This window comes from Manis javanica, chromosome 3, assembly GCF_040802235.1.
Source record: "Manis javanica isolate MJ-LG chromosome 3, MJ_LKY, whole genome shotgun sequence".
Classification (NCBI taxonomy): Eukaryota; Metazoa; Chordata; class Mammalia; order Pholidota; family Manidae; genus Manis; species Manis javanica.
In genome coordinates, this window is record NC_133158.1 from 129406643 (window position 1) to 129429661 (window position 23019).

The following is a 23019-nucleotide window of genomic DNA, read 5'->3' on the forward strand; positions in this document are numbered from 1 at the left end:
ACACAATGTCTTAATCACAATATAAATTTGTCACAGGGATGAAAGTATAACATAGAAAATATAACATCTTTCTACATTGACAGATAGTGACTACCCTGGTTGGGATGAGCATTTAAAAATGTAGGTAACTATTGAATCACTATGTTGTATACTTGGAATTAATGCAATATTGTATGCTAACTATATGTCAATAAAAATATCAAAAAAATTAAAAAATAAAAAAGGTGAGCAGAAAATGAATAAATGAAAATGTTTATGGGGAATCCTGCTTTAAAAAAAGTGAATTCTCATCAGTATTAACTCCAGAAAAGAAATAAGCAAAAAGCAGTAAATCCTTTTTGCATTTTAGACTATGTTATCTGACTCAAATCACATAAGGATTCTAAACAAGTGTGATGCAAGTCTTTTTAAATCTTCTGATTATCATTTTCATCTTCAGAAGTATCGACAATGATTGTATCAATCAAAAAGTTTTATTGTGTAGATTAGATGTAGTGGATTTGAAGTTAATATTTAAGCTAGGAAATACTATGCTATTGTGGCTCACTTAATTTGTTTTTATGAAACACACTGTGAAAAAAGAACAAATAGATCCTTCTGGATCCATAGAATAATTTGCAATGAACTGTTTATCCCATGTCTTCAACTTTCTATGTACTGTATCAACATATGAGCAAAATACTTGTATCACTCAGAAATGCTTATCTCATGAAGATTTGGATGGTGGAGATAGAATAATGTTGAGATTTCTAACAAAAAGAAAAAAAATTTTAAAGAAATTCTTTTCCTGTTCCTTAAATATGATCTGATATTGACATTCTTAATACAAATTTTATATTAGTTTTCAGGCAGAATTAGTAATAGAGGGACAGATGTTTAAATCTCTATTGCTCACAATAGCCAATTGATTATGTTAAGTTATTTCTGCCATTCAGTTCTAGGAAAAAAAAACAATTTTTTTTCAATAGTGAAGCTCAAAGAACAACTAAAAAAGGCTTTTCATCATAAAATATTTTGTGTTTCTCTTATCATCCCAAACAAGATTATCCATTGGAAAACAGACATTCATCTTAATAATAATACTTATCTATGAAATGATAGCACTTAAAGAATTAGACTGATTAAAAGTACATTTTTGTCACCAAAATATTAAATGAGAAAAGAGTCATGCTTTACTGAACTTTAAATTCTATCCACCCAAATTATATAAAAATATGATATTCTGCATTTCAAGGACTGATTATTGTGTTAACTGGGAACAGACACAATTTTTTCTGGGAATAGTTTTATTCTGTGTAAGAGTTGCATAAATCCTACCTATCCATGAAATGACTATTGTGTTTCCTCTTTGCCTTTTCATTTTATGGGCTACTCTGGCTTATGGAGCAGTAAACTAGGTTTTATTTCTTTGAGCAAAAGTTTCTCTTTCATTTCAAAACCTTAAGAATGAATGAATTAATAAGGTATGCATTATATTTAAAGTTACTATTAAAAATATGAAAAAATATTTGGTAATTTTCCCTTAGACATTTGTTATTCTTACTCATTGTAGATGTTATTTGTTAAATGAAAATGAAAACATAGACTCCATTCTGGTTTTTACTGAATTTCTATCGTTTAGAAGCAGAAGTCCACATAATTTCATAATAAATTATAACCTAAAACTGTTTATGCATTGTATGTAAATTAAGTTTAGTATCTTTTCTTTTTGAAAGTCGTTAGCTTGTACTCTGTTTCTGGTACAAAGAGAGTTTTAGCACATGGGGACTAATATGAAATCTTATAAGTGATTAATTTTGAAAGAAAATTGCTGTATATACAGATAAAAATGAACAAACCTGGTGGTACAATAAACTCCAGAAAAAACAGAAATTTAAAAATGAGTGTTTTAAATTTAAATGAAAATGTAGTACAGAGACTTTGGATTCTAGCAAACTCAAACTTCTTTATTCCATACTTGTTGTAATATTATTTATTATGGTCATATTTTGTAGTTCCTGGTATATAATAGTGCTCAATACACAATTGTTGAATAAATTCTGAACAATCTTACTAAAAAGATTAAGGGAATTGGAAGTCCTTTTTTCCTGTGAAGGAAAACAATACTCAGTGCAGCTACTGTGTACCCTGTTTGGCTCCCTAAATACTTTGTAACTTTTCTTTTTTTTTTTTAAGAATCTCACTTTTATAAATCAAAACTGCTCATCAGCTTTCAAACACATGACCAGCCATCTGTTTTTATATTTGAAACCTACCAAAACAAGAAAACATTCCATAAGACTGTTGTTTTACATTTTAGTTACACTTTTATTATAAATGTATATTCATATGCATTTGTAAAAATAACACAAAGAATTCCTGTGTACTCCTTACCTAGTTTTCCCCAATGGTAACATCCTGTAAAACTGTAGCACAATACCACAATCAGGATATTGGCATCAATACAGTCAAGACACAGAAGGTTCCTGTCACCACAGAAATCCCTAATGCCGCCCTTTATTACCATGCACACTTCACTCAAAATCAGCCCCTTTGTCATCCCCTCACAACTACTAATCTGTTCTCCATTACCATAATTTTGTCATTTCAAAGACTGCTTTATTAATACAATCATACAGTATATGATCTTTTGCTGTTATTTTTTTACTTAGCATGATTTTCTGGAGATTTGCTAGGTTGTTTATATCAATAGTTCATTGCTTTTTATTGCTGAGTAATTTTTCCTAGTAAGGATGTGTCACAGTTTGTTTAACCATACACCCACTGAAGGACATCTGGGTTGTTTCTGGGTTTTGTATTATTAATAAAGTTGCTATAAACATTCATGCATACGTTTTTTGTGTCAACATTAGTTTTCACTACTCTAGGATAAATGCTCAGGAGTGCAATGGTTATGTTGTACGGTAATGGTATGCTTAGGTTTTTAAGTAATTTCTGTTTTCCAGAGTGGCTGTACCAATTTGCATTTCCAACAGCACTACATGAGTGATCAAGTTGCTCTGCGTCCATTTCAGCATTTGGCATTGTCAGTATTTTTTGTTTTAGTTATTTTGATAGATGTATTACGGTATCCCATTGGGAATTTAATCAGTATTTCCTTAATGTCTAATTATGTTAGATGTATTTTCATGTGCTTACTTGACGTCCTGTTCATTTATTTCTAACTGGATTGTGTGTGTGAGTGTTTACTACTATGTTTTGAGTCTATCATACATTCTAGATTTTAGTCCTTTGTGAGATATATGCTTTGCAAATTTTCACCACCAGTCCATAAATTTCTCTTTTCTTAACAGTCTTTCACAAAACAAAACTTTAAAAAATGATTAAGTTCCAATTAGCAATATTTATGTTTATGGATTATGTTTTTGATGTCAAGTCTAAAAACTCTTTATGTAGCCCTAGAGTCCAAAGGCTTCTATTTTTTTCCTAAATGTTTCATAATTTTGTGTTTTGAAAATAAGTTTGTGTTTCATTTTTAATTAATTTTTGTACAGATTTGAGACTTGGATTGAGTTTTTCTTTTTTTCTGGTATGAAAGTCCAGTTGCTCCAATACTATTTATTAAAAAAGTTCTTTTCTCCACTGAGTATATTAGCATCTTCACAAAAAAATTATATTCTAGTCTTTCTGTTCTGTTGTGCTGATTGTTGGGTCTCTAACAATGCCATATGGTTTTTGATTATTATAGCTCTATAAAAAGTCTTGAAATTGAGTAGACTGATTCCTACCACTTTATTCTTTTCCAAAATTGTTTTAGCTTTTTTAGTTCCTTTATCTTTTAGGATATATATATATATATATATATATATATATATATATATATATATATATATATAGTTTAAATAATCTTTTCTATATCTACAAAAAACCTTGCTGGGATTTTGAAAGTAAATATGTTAAACCTGTATTGCAATTTCATGACGATTCACATCTTAACTATGTGGAGTCTTCCTAGTCATGAAAATGATGTATTTATCCACTTAGCTAGCCTTTCTTTGGTATTTTTCATCAGTGTTTCATAGTTATCCATATACAAATCCTGTTAATGTTTTGTTACACATAGACTTCAGAATTTCATTGCTTTTTGGATGATTACAAATGCCACTGCAGTTTTAATTTTTGGTTTTCATGCATGTGTTCATTAGGGATATGTAGAAATACAATTGATTTTTAAAAATGTTTATCTTATATCTTGCTACCTTGCTTAACTCACTTATTGCAGGCCTTTTTTTCCCTAGATTTCTTAGAATTTTCTTCGTAGACAATTTCGTCCTCTACAAAGAAAGACATTTTTAGTTTTTCCTTCCTGATGTGTAGACTCTTACTTCCTTGTGACTTAATGTTTTAGACTTACGACTTATGTTTTCTCTGGCCTCCACACATCTGTAGCCAACATCTTACCATGTATCTCTTTTTCATATGGTATGATATGAGAGAATGATATGGCCTTTGGACTTAAACTGATTGAGGAATAGAATTTTTGCCCATGATCTCTATTAGCTGTGAAACTTGAGCAAACCATTAGTCTTTCTGAGCCTATTTCCTCATGTGTAAAATGGAAATAATAATGACAATGTTATGAAACTGTATGGTACAAGAAAACTGGGAAAGCATTAGGCCAGCACCTAGAATACACTAGATGCCATATAAATGTTAGTTTTCTTCCTTTCTGTCTTTGGTAATTAAATGTAAGTAAATGAAAAAGTAACTTTTTTTGTATGTAAATGTTTTAGGTTAATAAATCTCCCTATTTTTTCCCCCATTACTTTGTCACCCTTAAAGCACTTACACTGGAGATTCTGACATTTCTATTTTATTTTCTAATATTAGTTTCCACATTTCATTCTCCATTACTGCCTCTTCTTCACAGCTTAACATTCAACTTGTTTAAAATTTCTTCCTACCAACTTTCTTACCTACATAGGAAGATATAATTTAATATCGATCATATCCTAGGATTGTAAAATACTTTTACTTTCTATACAAAATCAATAGGATGTGATAGAGTAGAAAGAACAAGAGACTTAAAAGATTAAAAATTCTATGTACACTGTAACTATTTCATATGAAGGTATCACTGGAATTTGGTAAACCAAAATGTTATAACTGGTTGGTTATGTTTTCTAAACTTTCTACTGCTGTAAATGGGAGAAAGGAAGATTGTTAACATTTAAACAGGAACTGCACAGGTTATCAAAATAATGTTTAGCACAGGGGATGTTTGTGCAAAAGTATTGTTGCAAAACAATTATTCATTCTTTCCATGCATAGGGCACATGTTAATTTGTGCATAAGCATGAAAATTGAATAAATAAATTTCACAAATTAGAGCGATTTCTTCAGTTAATGACAATTAGTCACTAGGCTCTTGTATCCAAGGATTGTTTTATAAGATTGAAAGATGTTTCTGCTGGCAGGACAAAACATACTGACACTTGGGAAGACAAAATGCAGAACACTTTGTTGCTTAGAGCTCCAAACAAGACAGAGTTATCAGGCAGGGTCAGAGAGGGAATTATGCCACGGACAGGGTAACAACCCTGTCCCATGGAGTGAAAGGGGGCAGCTTGTGTATGGTAAGTGAGGCGGGATTAGTTAGGTTTCCCAGGCTCCCTGTGAGTTGGCTAATTTGAATAATTTTTTGGGCACTGGGGAATAGGGACTGTCCTTAATTGTCAGATATCTGGCCTTGGGGTGATTAAGTCAGGTAGGTGTATAGTGGCCTGGAGTAGCTGGGTGTATACTTAATTAGCTGCCTAAGAAAGGAAAGTAACCCGCCTCTAGCCAAACGTTGGTCAAGACAGCATTTTTGAACTACATTTCAGGGACTCATCTACTTCAGTGGCAGAGAATGATGTCCAGTGATTAGTTGTAGTTTCTTGTTGGAAATAGCATTGTATACATGATAATATTCAGAAGAGAAGACTGTTGTAAATGACAGGGATTATTTGTTTACTTACCTATTTTATTTACTTAGTCTTACTATTGGTACTCAAAGTTTGGCCTTTGTGTGATGTTGCATTTTTATATACTGGTGAAAAAATTAGTTTAATTTCTCCTCCTGTCCCCCAAGATACCAGGAATATAATAGTCACGGCTTTAATAGAAAATTTAGTATAAGGAAAGCTTGAGATGAGGTCAAGTCTGATTTGAAGGGCATTAGAAATGAAATTAAAAGTAAAATTAATATATTTTATTACTTGAACATTTCCAGTTGTCACAATTCTCCTTGGTTCTCACTGGATAATAATAATTCTTCACTGAATACCTGTGAAATCCTCTTGAAATGCTAAGTCTGAATATTGACAGGACTTGTTTTTCTTACTTTATATGGAGGGCTTGAAGAATAAATTTATATGAAAAGTTCCCAAGTGTCTCTTATTTGTGTGATTGAAATGTATCTATTTTGGAAAAGATGGTCTGTCAATTCAATTGTATTTATGCACAACAAATATTTTGACAATACAGTAACTTCAAGAGAATGACATACAACTGATGAGGAGTTAGCCAGAGGAAACATTGATTGTACAGGCACCCATGTCAAGGAGGGCTGTAGGTGTGGATTTTGATTATATCTGTATTATTGCTAGATTGAGCCTGCAGTTTGGGTGATATTTTTTTTTCCATTGTTAAGCCCGTAGAGCTTTGTATTGGCAACTTATTGTTCAATTACTTCATACAGTAGTTGTCAAGGCCAAAACTACTTATGTGGGTCAAAATGGTTGGTGGTGGCCACAATGAAGATCCTTCTGTGCTGTTGTGAAGTATATGGCATGCAAGAGAAAAAAGTGGTTAAAAAAAAAAGCGTGCTAAGGGAGTGTTGGGAATCGATGCTAGTACTGCTTTTGTTTCCACTCACCTTCCTCTCATTACTCCGCTTTCCACAACTTATTTCCTAATAAATGATGATGATAGTAATAATTGTAAATGCTTTAGAATGAACAACTACTTAGTGACATATAACTACATCATAGTGATCAGGTGGATTAAATGTAGAACTTATATAGAGATAACTTCTATTGACTTTCAGAAGGGAAATGAAGTGGATTTCCCTGAAGTGCTGGAGAAATCTGATGCTGAAAAAAAAGTCCATACCATATTATAGCAAATGTTCCTCATTCTTTTGTCCAGAGAATTAGATTTTTTCTAATGTAAAGTCTGTTGCTGAAGAAAGCTATGCTGGGGAACACTTCTGCTGGAGGCATAAGACGAGTTTGTGGAAAATTTTGAAAATCTATTAAAGGACTTGTCTGCTGTGTGCAGTGTCAGCTATTATAAAACTTTATAGTGTTATGCACTATAGTTGAAATGTGCATAATATATGTTAGTTTTAAAATGCCTTGCCATGAATGTTAAGTAATAATAGCCTAGATAAGGTGTAGATGTCACTAAATAAGATAAACAGAACTAACATCATTCTTATTCCACATGTGATAAAGATATACAAACCAATCATTAGTTCTTTAAATGTAATACTTTCTAAGCACTTGTATCTTTTAGTATTGATTTTTAAAACTACATTAATTTCTAGTGAGAACTGATACTTATTCCTTTCCTTTCCTATAGATCATGAATATTGCTATGTGATTAACTGACCTGTGTAAGATTATAATGTTGATGAATAAGAGTCTGTCTCATTAGTTTATTCATGTTCCCGGTTGCTTTAGCATGTATCATTTCTCAGTATATTTATATAATGGTTTAGTTAGGACCCTGTTTAAATTCGATACAACTTTTTTTCCATTTTGCTGTCCAGTTAAAGATCTTGAAGAGGTTAAATGCCTGGAAATTTCTATCAGCTCTTCTAAGACTTAGTAAGAATAAATTACTTCTGGCATTTGCCCCGAAATTACTATAAAATTAGAAAAACAATAGACTCATCATCAAAGACAGGCAGTTACATCCCGTCCCTCGAGCACTAATGAAACTTGATACGGGGCCCTTTTCTGCCTTTCTGAAGGAAGCAGTTTAGATGACTGATTCTGGTTTGAGCTCTCTGCAGTTGCAGCCCCCTAACAGCTGCTGTAGCTTCTTCCTGTAAATCTGACGGAAAATACGCATTTTGTCTATGATGCTTTCTTGTATTTAAATACAATTACTTTAAGTATTGGTGTGCATCCTTGATCAGAGTTGAGATAAAATGGACTGAATTCTTACTAGACTTCTCATTCTCAAACCATGTAGTCACTGCATTATTCTTTACATTTTATCTACCTAAGATACATTTCTCCCACGGAGAAGTGGCCAGTAATCATTTGTTAGTTCCATTTCAATGAAGATGGGTCTCAGCCAACTTTGGTGATTAGTGCAAAGCTGCAAAGGCAGTTGGATCTTCCAAACAAACTTGCAATATGTCAGTGTTTTCAGAGTCAGGAAATGAAGCATCCTAAAATAGAAATCAAATTGCTCAAACCTATTGAGAAATTGATTTTGAGGTTTCCAAAGCTTTCAGGAAGACTTAGAATGCTTTTAACTTAAGAGGCAGTATAGTTCAGAGACAAGAATATGACTGAGGAGTTCCTTTCATTATGAAATCAGGAAGCTCCATGAAGGCTTCAAGGTTTTAGATAAAATAACTATTGCTGTCTCTGTTGGATTCACAATCCTTGGTGAAATATACTCTGAGAAAATAAATTAACTAATGAGTTAAATGATTTGCCATCATTTTAGAAGTAGAAAGATATCCTTAAAAAATGTAATATGATTATAAAGAAAATTCCAAAAAATTGACTTTTGCTTCTACATAAATAAGAAATAGAGTAATAATGGCTTATCTAACAAGAAGGCTATGCAGACATACCTTGTGTGCCTGGTGGAGCTGTTAAGTATTACAGGATATTTACATGTGCTAATGAATACATTACTGAAGTCTGCATCTGCCCACACATTCCCCGACTACTAAATGGAAAGAAAAAGAGCCAGGGCTCTGAGTTGCCTTATTCTTTCCATGGAAATCAGTATTTGTTCCATTGTGATATTCAACTTTATCTGATACCGTAAGGACATATTTTTGATAGAAAATGATAAAGTTATCAAAACATTATGCAATTAAATTTAAATCAAGTTATTTGGTTCTATCTGAGGGATAAACAGATACATGGTAATTTGATGCCTGAAACCCAATGCAATGAAAAAGTGACAGAAAACATCCCAAAACAAACTCTAAGTAAAATGGTATCTACCTTTTGCTCTTCTGTTTTTGTTTATTTCAAGAACCTACAAGGTAAATTAAAGCTGCATTTCTCTCCTGAGAACTGCCTTGTTGAGTCATTCTGGAATATGTGTTCTATCCAATTTTCAGAATTACAAGGACTCTGCATTAGTCATTTTGAGGGTAGCGTAAAGCCTGTGTAATATGATGAATAAGATTAATGCTCTGAAATCCCTTGAACATCATGCATGAATAGCATATTGATTTGTTTTTAATGTTACTTAGCATTTTGAATGTTAAAGAATAAAATATAATTTTGAGTCCAAACACAATACTTGCAATTTCAAGCATAGCTGCATTATTTTAGGGCCATGAAAGCAGTGCATTATAATCATGTGTTTCCAAAACTATCCAGGAACTATTTTGCTGTCTCAATCTGGAATTACTTTTGTAATTGAAAAGCAAATGCAAAAACAAATAAACAAAACCAGTTGTGCCTTTTGTAATGTGGAACCAGATGTTTCCAGGGTCTAAGCTATTCTAAGGGAACAAACACTTGCATATACAGTCTCCCAGTATTCATGAGAATCACTTAATGCACTTTTCATAGCTCCCTGCTGGCTGTTTTTACCTCAGTTTTTGCCTTTGATGGCTGACTGAATTCTTGCTTAGGGTACTGTGCAAAGGGAGACAGTTTTGCTCCCGTGTGGTTGACAATTTAAATCCATACTGTATTTGACTCAAACTGATTTCTCAGCGACTGTCACTGTAAGTTTCTTGTCCACATGATGTAAGTGAAATGGAAACAGATGTGGTTACTGTGTGTTAGCATTGCTCCTGAAAAATTCAGGCATGCAACATAAGACATGAACATTGACACCACCACAGTAAATGTAACCTTTATGCTCCAGGTTTAGCAGAGATTATAAATGTAGAACCAATATACAAAAACATATCATGCAATTTTTTAATATTGATTGACATTTTTAAAAATGTTATACACAAACCCCTACTTCTTAATACTTCCCAGTAAAATTCTCATTCATCGTCAATTTTTTCATGCTACTTCCTAAACCAAACACCTCTGGTTGCCCTTTCTCATGTACTAGAGGAGCGCTCTGCAACACTGCAGAAAAGGCGGGGATTGTGGTATCTAATAAATGTGTTCTAATTTGAGCTCTAACACTTACTAGGTATTTGACGTTGCACAACTTAAAAGGCCTCTCTGCCTCAGTTTCCTTATTTATAAAATGGGGAATGGTGTACTACCTACCCAGAGAATTGGGGTGAGGGCTAAACTAGATAAACATTGTAAAATCTCAGTGGTGTGCCAGCATGGAACATTAACCGGGTATAGAATTACCTTACCACAATTTTCATTTTCCTCTTGCTTTACCCAATATTTTTGCTCACTTGAATGCCCAAAAACTCATGTCATCATTGCATTAATTTGTTTTTAATTGTGCTGAGTGTTGTTTTCTTTTCTTTTTTTCCCCATATTTACCTGTGTTTTTTTATTAATTGGTTCTCTGATTTTCTCTTTTCTTCTAAAATGATTTGTTTTCATTAGACAGGTCAATCTGTCCTCTATTCATTTTACCATATCCCTTATCATTTTATTTGGATACGTTTTACTGAAAACATCTTAATATTTGAAGTAGTCAACTCTATGTAACTCACTTCTTTATTGTATCTGCTTATAGTTTCATCCTTAGAAAGGAGTTTCTAGTCCCAAATTTTATATGTAACTGAGTATTTCCTTCCTGTTCTCTCATAGACTTTCATATGTTTAACTCTATAAATATATTTTAGTATATGGTGGTATGTGCTGGTTCTATTTTTTTTTTTGTACAATGCTTAGTTTGCTTGTTGAATAATTTACTTTTCCTCTTTGTAATAACACTTCGGTCATGCACTAAACTCCTATACAGCTTCCTTTGGCAGGTGTTTTTGTCTATCACACAGGGTATCTGATGTAACCTTTAGGTAAAGAGCAAATGGCACCCCTGGCTTTTCCCCTGGGTGGCCAATCATTGTTTGGTAGATGCTTCTTCCTTCCCAGCAGACTACAGTGTTGCTTCTGACCATCATGGTGAGGGAAGAATATGATACCACTCCCACATCTTCGGGATGCTATTTCCTCCACTAATACAGAGGAACTATGTAGTGTAAACCAGATGTTTAAGCTGTTCCTTGTAGACGAGTTAAAGTATTGAAACTGTACAGAGCTGGCACTAGACATTGGGTCTAACTGCTTTACTCTGACCTACTACATAATGGGTAAGGTCTTCAACCTATCCTGTTGAAGGAGATCTATGTAGTCACCCCCATGGTGTCTCATCCATACAATGTCCTGTTACTCTTCTCCCTTCCCCTTCTCTCTGTGATCTCTCACCTTTTATTTCTTCTTTGAGGTTTTAATTTTCTATTTTTCTACGGCAGGTCATCCTTCCCTAAAAGAATGTTTAATCCCAATATCTTTTTGAGTCTTGACAATTTTACAGCCTCAAGTTATGAATTTCAATGGCTTTTCTCCTTAGCCCACCTACAGCAGGTCTTCAGAAGAGAGATGCATTTGTATAGGGAGTAGAAGGCAAAGAGGTGAGTTCTAAACCCTTGAATGGGTGGGGACTTCCACTCTGGCATGACACTTATTTTACCGTATTAAATTTAAAATAAAAAACATATGACTGTTCTGCTACTTCTATAGTTTTTCGCCACAGGGCATAAATCTGCAAAGAAGCAAAAACCTAACCTTTTCAAACAATATGGCTTCTCTCTCACTTACCAACTTTACATTTCCCTGTATGGCCCCGGAAGATGACTGGTTAGCCAGAGACGGGTAAGATTCCTCGAGGGAGGAACAACCTAAGACAGGCACAGTAGCAGGGGGGCCATCAGGTGAGAAATTGGGGATCAACAGAGGTGAGGCTTAGAACCCCACCCCCCCTGTTTTGAGAGAAATCTTCTGCATTCGTGGATGTTTTGCTGCCCTTGTCTAGCTTGGATTAATACTTAGTCTATAGGCACACACCTGATCATCTACATTTGCCCTCTTACAGCACTAAACTATGTTTTCTACCTTTATCTTGCATCTACCTACCACTTCAGCATTTTATTAAAAATAATAATAATAATAACAACAATATTTGACCTGATTGTTTATAGTTCATAATGCGTGATCAAAACTGAAAGTTTCTGTGATGACTGCCCTTGCACTGTTCACCATGTAAGAACTTATTCACTATGTAAGAATTTGTTCACCATGTAAGAACTTATTCGTTATGCTTCAGAAGATCGGAGACTGTTGAGAACTAGGCTTGGGGTGGATTAATGATTGTGCATTGAGTCCCCTATACAGAATTTTATTGTTGTTAACAACCATTTGATCAATAAATATGAGAGATGCCCTCTCAAAAAAAAAAGATATTTTTCATATCAATAGATTGGAGGTCAGGTAATAAAATACTTTCTTTAAGAAAAAAAAAAAAAAAAAAACCAAAAAAAACCATGACTGTTGAGACTATTTATTTTCTCCAGGAACTAACCACCATTCAGAAAAAACATGGTTTTTAAGGGAATATGTTACTTTTATTTGTGGTTCCCAACTCTTATTCAATAGAACATGAGAAAAACGATGTTACATGATATCAGCTTAAGGAGGAAGATCATAGCGGAAACCTAAAAGACAGAGGTCACCAAGGAAAGGTGCTAAAGTGTCTGTCCTGCATCTTCCCATCATATCTGAGCCCCCATAATCTCACAGACAGACATATCCAGCCCCAGAGAGTTTGGGTTTCAGTGGCAGGTTGCCCACTGACCTACTCTCCCAGCAGTCCCTCTTCTTTTCTTAAAGGGCAGATGTAAGAAACAGCTTGTCACTGGGTGAATAACAGACAGCTGGAGCCTTGGACAACACCTTCCATTAGCAAAACATTCCTTCCAGCTGACTTATTTCCAGGAAACACAGAGAAAGACCCTTTGGATGAAAAAAAAATCTGTTGCATTATTTGAAAAGGAAATTAAAAATCCAGTTTACATTGGCACCAAAAAGAATAAAATACTTAGTAATAAATGTAATCAAAAGAAAGTTTTGTCCACTGAAAACCACAAAACATTGGTAAACAAATTAAAGAAGACACAAGCTAATGGAAAGACATTTTGTGTTCATGGATTGGAGGTCTTAATATCATTAAGGTGCCCATACTATTTAAAGTGATCTATAAATTCAAAGCAATCTATGGCAGAATTTCAATAGAATATTCTACAGAAATAGAAAAAGCAATACTAAAATTTAAATGAAACACAAAAGACCCAAAGAACAAAGCTGGAGGCATCATACTTCCTCTAGTAATTAATTATAAAGCAACTATAATTGAAACAGTATGTGTTTACAGTAAGAAAGAGACATATAGACCAATAGAACAGAATAGAGAGTCCAGAAATTAATCCACACATTTATGTCAATTGATCTTTGGCAAGGGTGCCAAGAATAGACAATGGGGAAAGGATAGTCTCTTCAGCAAATGGGGCTGGGAAACTGAGTTATCTGCATGCAGAAGAATGAAAGTGCTGGACCCTGATGTAACACCACACAAAAAATTAACTCAAAATAAATTTTAAAGTCTTAAACACTAAGACCTGAAACTATAAAACTCCCAGAAGAAATTGTTGGGAAAAACTATCCTGACATCGGTCTTGGCAATGATTCCATGGATATGACACCAAAAACATAGGCAACAAAAGCAAAAGTGATTAAGTGGTACCACATCATATTAAAAAGATTCTGCACAGCAAAGGAAATAATCAATGAGTAAAAAGGCAATGTATGATATGGGAGAAAATATTTGCAAACCACACATAAGATAAATGTGTTTTGTATAAAAGAAGTTTGAGAGTGTTTTCTTCTCTTCAATTTTTTGGAAGATGTTAATTCTTTAGATGTTTGGTAGAATTCACCAGGGAAACCACTGGTGAAATTTAACTTAGTTTAATTTTAATCAAGTTGGTAGTTAGTGAAAATTTTTCAACATCGTTTTGTAAATCTAAAATACTTTTATTATTATGATGTTCAACAACATTAAAATAAATGCAAAAGATTAACTATCTTGATATAATGGGTTTCTTTTAAAATTTATTTTACAAAATGCCAACATTGATTTAACTAATCTTTTTGTTTATTTTTCTTATTAATGATCCAGATGCTAGTGAAACCAGTGTTTTATGGAATCTATAGATGAGAAGTGTCTCAGAAATGCTATTAATGGCTAAGTGAGAGTCTTCTCAGGGGTCCCTTAAATGATGAACACCTGTCTCATCATTAACTTAACAGGTTCTCATTATGAAAGATATCAGCAAGATGATAATTGGTGACATTTTTATCGTACCACTGAACTGGTGGGAATACTATAGCAATGACTAATTGACATTTACCATGTTACAAGATACATGCTCTTAATATAATAGAGATACAGAGTGCACAACAGTAACATTTCTCCTTGATTTTGAAATTACTTTGACAACAGTAGCTTTGGTAACTAAGACTAAAGAAATATTACATACAAATATTTAAGTTAATATCTTGATTTATAGCTACAAAACCAAAAGAAGAATGGAGAGTAGATCTAAAATATTAATGACAATTTGCCAGAGTAGTATACATGGATAGGAATGACTCCTTGCTGAAAAAATGCTGAAATGATAAAAGCATTTTCTTATTTGTATTCTATTTATTTTAATTGTGTCTTCTCACTACTAAACAAGGTTGATATGCAGATCATGAAATTCCTCTACTCTCACTTATGTTGATAATTTTTTTCCAGTGGGTAAATTCGTTTACATATTTGCAAAAATAATTTCATTTCCCTATTTTATATATACATATATATTTCTTTAAAAGATATTTGCCAAATGTAGAATGAGTATTTGGGAAAAAATAAAACAACCTTGGCACGTCTTCCAGTCTGTTCCTCCACACTAAAATAACCTCTGAAGATGAGGGAGGAAAATCAGAACACAGTTATAAAGTATTGCACAACTGTGGTTGACATCCTCTGCTTCTCTCTGAAGCATCCGTTCTATGATTTGACCTCTAGATCCCAATGGTACCAGCTGCTACATGGCTTCACAGTACCTCCTGATAACAATTTCCCCTCTGGATCTGTTTTGGACATAGTATACTCTAGATCTGTATTGTCCAATATGGGAACCACATGTGGACATTTACATTTAAATTAATTAACACTAAAAATACATATCTTCATTAACATTAGCTGTAAGTGTTCCATAGCCATGTGTGGCAAATGGTCTCTGTATTAGACAATGTAGATGGGGCATTTCCAGTCTCACAAAATGTTCTACTGAAAAGCACTGATCTGAAACTGTCCCTGTTCTCCCCTGATCTCCAATCAAAATTCAGCAAACCTTTGTCGTGGCCTCTTGACACCCTATTTCTTTGCTTTATACGTTATTAACTATCTAAATGATCTAATGTTGATATTTCTAGAGAGACTTGGTATTACCCTCGTGCACAGAAATTAAATGATAATTTTGATGAACTAAATTTTATTGTAAAAAATTCCCTTTAGGTGATATAAATCTGATTAACATAAGTAAATCTCTGCCTTTCTTTTACAATACAAAAGAAGTACAAGAGGCTGAGAAAGTTATGAATCATATTTTTCAATGTGATAAAAATAAAATCAAAATACATAATGTATTATAATAAATTAATCAGGAAGTAAACATTTAAACATAGAATTTCTTAAAAACATTATGTTTCTGAATTTGGGGATGTAAAAAGCAATAAACATAAATCAAATATTTTAAAATATTGGTAATAGTAATTGAATCTTGGAAAGTACCAAACACAGAACTTTTCATTAACATATTATGTCCTCTGAGTTTTTTAATTTTTTTTTATGTATGGATGGAATTTTATTAAAGTAGGAAATTCTGATGACATTATTTCATGTTGAGTTTTTATACTTCCTCATTTGACTTGAGACACAGACATTTAAAACAACTGGATAAAATACTTTTTGGCATTTCTACTTCTTATTTCTTTAATTCCATTAACACAATAATTAGGCACATTAAAGAGTTCTGCATGGACAGCTAGGGGTATATACAATTGTGCAAGGTATGGTCTCAGCCACCTAGGAACCTGATATTCTGTAGGGAATGCCATGAATATTTAAGAATGATACAATGTATGCTGTAAAAACTGCTGTAAGAGACTTATGGGTTAAATTTTTCGGAAGTTTTTTTTAAAACATGTTGTATTCAGCTCACGGAATTAAGGAAGTTTTGTGGAGGAGTTGGAATTTGGCTTAAAGGTATAAAATAGCATGAAAAAGGGTACATTTACTGGAAGGGTCTGACAAAATGCAGAATATGTGATTGGGAATGATGGGAATTAAAGTTGAAAAGGTAGATTGAGACCAGATAATGGATATTTTGAATGCCAGGGTAGTGAATTTACACTTTATTATGTAGTGATTTGAGAAACACTGAATTCCAAGTGACACTTCAAGGTGAGAAACCATATAATATAATAAATATGGAGAACATCTCCAATCATGCAAAAAAATCATTTCAAATATTTGACTTAAATTGGGAATGGTAACAGTTTGGCTATAATATAGAATAGATGTAGTATCATCCAGATGATTTTTTTCAAGAGTAAGGCCTGATCCAAATTTTTACCTATATATTTTTTTCTGGTTTCCATTGTTAAAATGTTTGATTTCCAGCTCTTTCACCTTCCAGCTGAGTAATCTGTTTTGCTTATTGTTGAACCTCTGGGGTCAATTTTCCCATCTGTAAAATATAGGTAATAAAATAGATTACTTAATTCACTTGTGGTAAAGATTAAATGTGTTAATGCAGGAAGTGTATGTACAATAATTCATTCCCAATAAATAGTAGACAAAGTTATTATAATAATTGCTAATGTGGTAAATAGTGGCATAGAACAGCTCAAAGTAGGGCTTTTATGAGCTGTTACATCATGAAAGTTCTATTAATCTCCAAACCTTCACCACTCTATTTTTTATACCATTAAACATTCATATTGATTTAATGATTAACTGATTAATTAGTTCATTTATTCTTTCAATAGTACTTTCATCTCTTCCTTCTCACTTTGGAATACTTAAAATATGGAGGAAAATGAATTTTGCCTAGAGTGTCAAGGTAGACTTCAGGAATAAATTACAATATAGGCATCATTTATTACTGCCCCAGGTTTCATTTCACTCATGCTCTATTGAATGGCAGGCAAGCATTTTGGGTGGAATTGATGCACCTCAAGCCCCAGGTAGGCCTAGATTGGTCCAAGCCATTCATTTTAATCTCATTTCTTTTGCTATAGTGCTTAGTTCAAAAATGAGTACCTGCTTTAACTGTTTTTATTTCAATGAGGTTCCCAGGTTTTTCAATAATTGGAAGAATAAGGCATTCTCTTTTTCCCATTTGGTAACCAGGGAGCAGGCAGCTTCTGGCTGCTAGTTCTGGGCTAATAGAATAGAGCTGTCTAGGAGTCACACCAAAACTAAGAAAGAAAAGTTAAAAATTCCAAGTGATAAAACCAGGACCTGATCACATTGCGTGAGCCAGGATAAAGCCGTGACTAGGGGCTCTTTAGTCATATAAACCAAAGTATTTCTTGCTATAAACCCTTTCTTTGCTATCCTAACTCCTTCCAGATAGTGTCTATAGAAGGGGGATTCTAATCCTTCTACATGCTTGTGGTAATTCCCTCCCTACTGCATCCTTTTTGTTCCAGACATTGTAGCTATTTTTGGTTGTTTCTAATATCTGGGTGTAGGTATATCTGTCTCCTATTTGGCTTCTCAAATATTCTATCAGGTATTTAATAATACATGATGGTGATATAGACTGATTTGTATATTAAGTTCTGTTTGTTTGAAATTTCTTGAATTTCTGTTTTTCTGTTGTATAATGATTGATTTGGAGCTCTTTTAGTGAAAGGATTATATTCTGTTCTTCAAACTAAAATCTCTGGGTATTTTCAGGAGGTAGGAAGAAAACAAAAATGCGTCATTGTGCTTTGTTGTGACTTCTGTGTTATTAGATGCCATTGGTCCAAGGGTGAGTCTTTGATTGTGTCTACATGATCACCACACCCTTCCTAAGTGTAATTGTGTTCCTGGAGCCAATTGGTTTTAGGAGGCAACTATTAGGGAAAATCAAATCATCGTCAGCAGTGGTGATGGGTGTTAAGGCAATAATGGTGCCAGAGAAAACACAAGTGTAGTTGTCAAGTCTTAAGTGTGTTTCTTCCTCCAGGGGAGAGTAATTATGTCCTGCTCACTAGGCTCTTCCTATACAATTCATTCACAAATCAGTTCTACCTATTATTTCTGGGATTTCATTTTCAAATACTGTTTCTACAATAAGGTTTATAAAAAAGGAGCCCATTAATACCTTGTGATTATGACCAGAACATATTTTTATATCCAAAGCAACAAAAAAATAGAAAGCAGGAGCCACAACTATAAAATGTGCAATAAAAAAAGAGAAAGGCATGAAGAAGATAAAAAAGAGCTTTGATGCCTCTTATGTTTGATTCATTTGGATGAAATAATGCTTTTTCCAACAGGGTAAATAATCTCTGACTCTTCTCTAGTCAGAGATGAAATTTATGGTTTGAACTTGCTCGATGGATGTCATTGGTAATATTTTGTCTTGAATTTTGTGGTTATAGTAATTTGGTCTTTGTTGTAAGTAATCTAAGATTGCTATGGAGGTGACCTTAGAAAAGTGAAGAAACACTTTTATTAGACTGACTGATAATCAACCCGACCATACATACTCTTTGCCTCTGGTGCCTAATTCAGATTAAGCTAAATTTTCAAGATGGTGATATAGACTGATTTGTACCTAAGTATTATTGTATGAAGGCTTTTATTATTCTTGTATCAAAGGTAAGTCAGTAGTTATATAGTCTTGTTATTACTTAATTTAAGACAATGGCCATGTTATGTCTAATTGGAGGACTTTAAAAGAAAAAATGAAGTTAGGATAGTCTACCAGGTTAATAGTTATTCAAGCAGTCAAGTCTTAATATGAAGGGTGGTTATCTTTATTCTGGAGATACAGGAGAAAGAAGAAAAAATAGATCTGTTTAGACATTTTCTAGATTCACATGTGAAAGAGAAGAGATGCCAGTCATTGTCTGTAGTCTCAGAAGAAAGAGCTAGAATCAAAAGGCATAATTTTCAGGACCATATATTTTCAATTAAAATAAAGGCAAATTTACTAATAAATTGAAGTACCAGCATTCATGAATAAAATACTTTTGTCTAATGAGAAATTTAATTTCTGAGTATTGCAAAATTATAATAGGGAACCAAATAAATTTCAGGAACACTTTTATTTTTTAAACCTGAGAACATATTATACCCCAAATAAAATTCTTGATTTTCTTCTCTCCTTATATATATTCCAATCCACTCCTTTCCTGTCTTCTTCATATCAATGAATATACCTCTGTCCCTATGAACCTAGGTAAGCCATCCTTCTCTCTCATCTAGACTGCCTGCTTTTGACTAACCCTCGAAATAAGAATGATATTTTACATTTCTAAATAGTTGAAAAAAAATTTTAAAGAGTATTTCTGGCACTTAAAAAGTATGTGAAGTACAAATTTCCATATCCACAAAGCTTTACTGCAATGCAGCCAAGCACATTCATTTATGTATTGTGTATGGATACCTTCTTGCTATGATGGCAGAATTGAGTAATCATGACAGATACTGCATGGTCATAAAGTCTAAAATGTTTATCTCTGGCCCTCTACAAGAAAAATTTGCTGATCCCTTAACTTGGTACCCTCAAGTAGCTTCTTTACTGGTCTCCAGGCTTCTACCTTTGAACACAATAATCTATTCTCCGCATGACCAGCAAAGTAATCATTCAAAAATGTAAATTAGAACACTTAGCTTGGAAATCCTCCAATGACTTTCCATTAACTTAAAATAAATTTAATGTTCCTTGTCATCACTTATAAGGCCTTTCATGATCTGATCTTGTATACCTAGAGGTTTTTCTTCTTCTTATACCACTCTCTCAACAGCTCATCCACCAAAATCTAGGCACATCAATCTATTCTGAAATATGGTAAAATGGCAGACTTGCTCTGCTTACAGTGTCTTTGCCCCCTCTTTCCTCTACCTGAAAAGTACTTACCTGAGATTATTGATCACAAGATGTGTTCCTGTAATTCAGTCCACAGCACAAACGTGGCTCTGTCCCATCCATCTAAATTCTGTGACTCTCCCATCTCTACTATGTTGCCCTCTTTTATTGTAAATTTTACATTAATTATTATTATTGTTTTGCCCAACACTAGAATTTAATCTTACTTAAGCTGGTAAGCAGCCTTATTCAAAACAGTATACATCTCTAGCTTCTATTACAGCTACTGATGTTCAATAACTGTTAAATCAATGACTGTATGTTACTACTTGCAAGGTCCTGAGTTAAATAATGTGGTATAGGAAGGCAGGGAAGAAAGATGTAAAGATGGGTAACTCAAGAAATCTAAAGTCTATTTGAGAAGAAACATGCTTGCCCACCTCTAAAATCGTCAACCAAATAGTAGAGAGGTACCGCAGCCTGAGGCATAAGACATCTGGAGTCAGACTGCAGGTGTTTGATGCCCAGGGGAAGCAACTATTAGCTGTGTGACATAGGACAATTGACCTAACTTCTTTGTCCTCTATTCTTAAATCTGTAAAATGGAGGACAAAAGTATCTTTCTCATGGATTGTTTGAAGATTAATTGTGTTAATATCTGTAAATAATTTAGTATCTGGTGCATAGGAAATACTGCATCAATGTTTGTTGAATATGAAATTGAGTGACCAAGAGTATTTTTGGGTACCAGTCTAGAAAGCCTTGCCTGTACTTAAAGTTCATCATTTATTTGAGGGCTCTGGGGAAAATTTCTGATGAAGATGCATTGTGATTGACCTTGTTTTTATGATGATGATTGTGTTTCAGAGAGTAACTGGGAGGGAGATCTACAGGTAAAGGTAGGGAAGCTCCTAGAACTAGTTCAGAGAAGAGGTGATGGAAGATTAACTTAGAAAGCAGAAGTGGGAATGGAAAAGGCCAAGCAGCAGTGCCCAGGACTTCAGGGCTGGTGCTGGTCACATCTGAGTCTGAATCACGAATCTGCCTTTGCCCAGTTGTGTGACTAAGGGCAAGTGCTGAGTCTTCTCAATCTCTTCCCTTCAGTGATCTTCTCATATGGTGAGGATTGAATGATACAGTATTCAGAAAATGCTTAGTACAGTTCTAATACAAAATAAATACCTATAGTAGTGGTAGTTGAGAGTATCTTATCATATGAGAGAGATTGGGGTGGTAGATGAGAGAATCTGACCACTTATTAGATGGAGAGGATTATGGAGAAAGACAAATAGAAGTTGGTGTTAAGTTTTCTAGGCTACTTAACAAGGAGGAAAATGGTATTGCTAATTAAGGTAGGAACCCAGGAGGATGAAATGGTTTAGGAGAAGACATCCAGAAAGCTGCATCTTGAAATATGGAATAGAAATTTGGCCAGTACATAAAATTTGGTGATTTATTTAGGGAAATTTATTGAATTAAATGAGCTGTCCTAGCATGAGAGAAGAGAGTAGTAGAAAAGAACAGGATTTTAGGGGGAGGGTTATAGTGAAGGATTATACTAAATTAGTTGAGAGAGAGGAGTGAAGAAACTGAGAAGAAAGGTTAAAGAGGTGGAAAAGAAAGAGATGGCAGTGTTATGAAAGCCAGAGCCGTTTTGGGAGGAGAGTGTGGTCAACAGTGAAGCCCAGAGCTCTGAGGGGAGTGTGAGAACTCAGAAATTTAACAGGCCATTGTGGATATCTGAGAGTATATTTAGTGAATGTACATGTGGAAAGTCATGTCTATTAAGAACAAAGATTTTGAAAATAGCTGCTGCCTACTGAGAAGGAAGTATTTAGGCATTTATCAACATTTAGTATAATTATTATGAAAGAATTGTGGTTAAACACTCACTTGTAGAGCCAGTAAGCTTCTGCATTTGAAATGATGCCCATTGAAGATTCTTTTGGAAGTGAGGTGTGATTGAAGATTCAATTAACAGATTTATAAAACTATCTGAACTTGAATACTCTGAAAAGGAATTGGACTCAGATGAGAGGGTAATGGAGAACAGAATTTTGTCTTTGTGGGATTATTAATCAAATAACTTTGGATAAGTTGCCTTACTGCTATGAGACCCTTTCTTTATCTATTAATTGGAAGCATACCATTTCCTTTTTGGCAGGCATGAAAATGAAATGCACCACATTTTTGAGTGCTGGCACAGAGATGGTCAGCCAGTGTGAAGTCAATTCTGTTTGTCTCTAGATGCTCCCAGCAAGCCCACTGCCTGGGTCCATTCTGTAGATAAAAGGTCAAATCAATTATAATGAAATTAGACCTGTACCAGTCAACATTCACTGAAAAGAAACATTTTGATTAATGTCCAAATTAATGTCTCTCCTTCCAGTCATTCAGCCTCAAAGCTCAGTTATCCTTGACTTTTCTTCTTTCCTTCATCCAATAAATTATTTAATTTGCTATGGTTAATAACATGGGTTTAGAATCAGATATCTTGGATTCAAATCTTGTCTCCACTTACCAGTGTATATGAGAACTTGGGAAAGTAACCTAACCTAACCTCTCAGAACCTCCATTTCTTCACCTGTACACATTACAAATAGCATTACTATTTATGATGATAGTTTAGTGATAATGATATAAAATAACCCATGTATTGTGTTTAGCCCAGGGCCTGACACATGGTAAAGGTTCAGTAAGTGCTA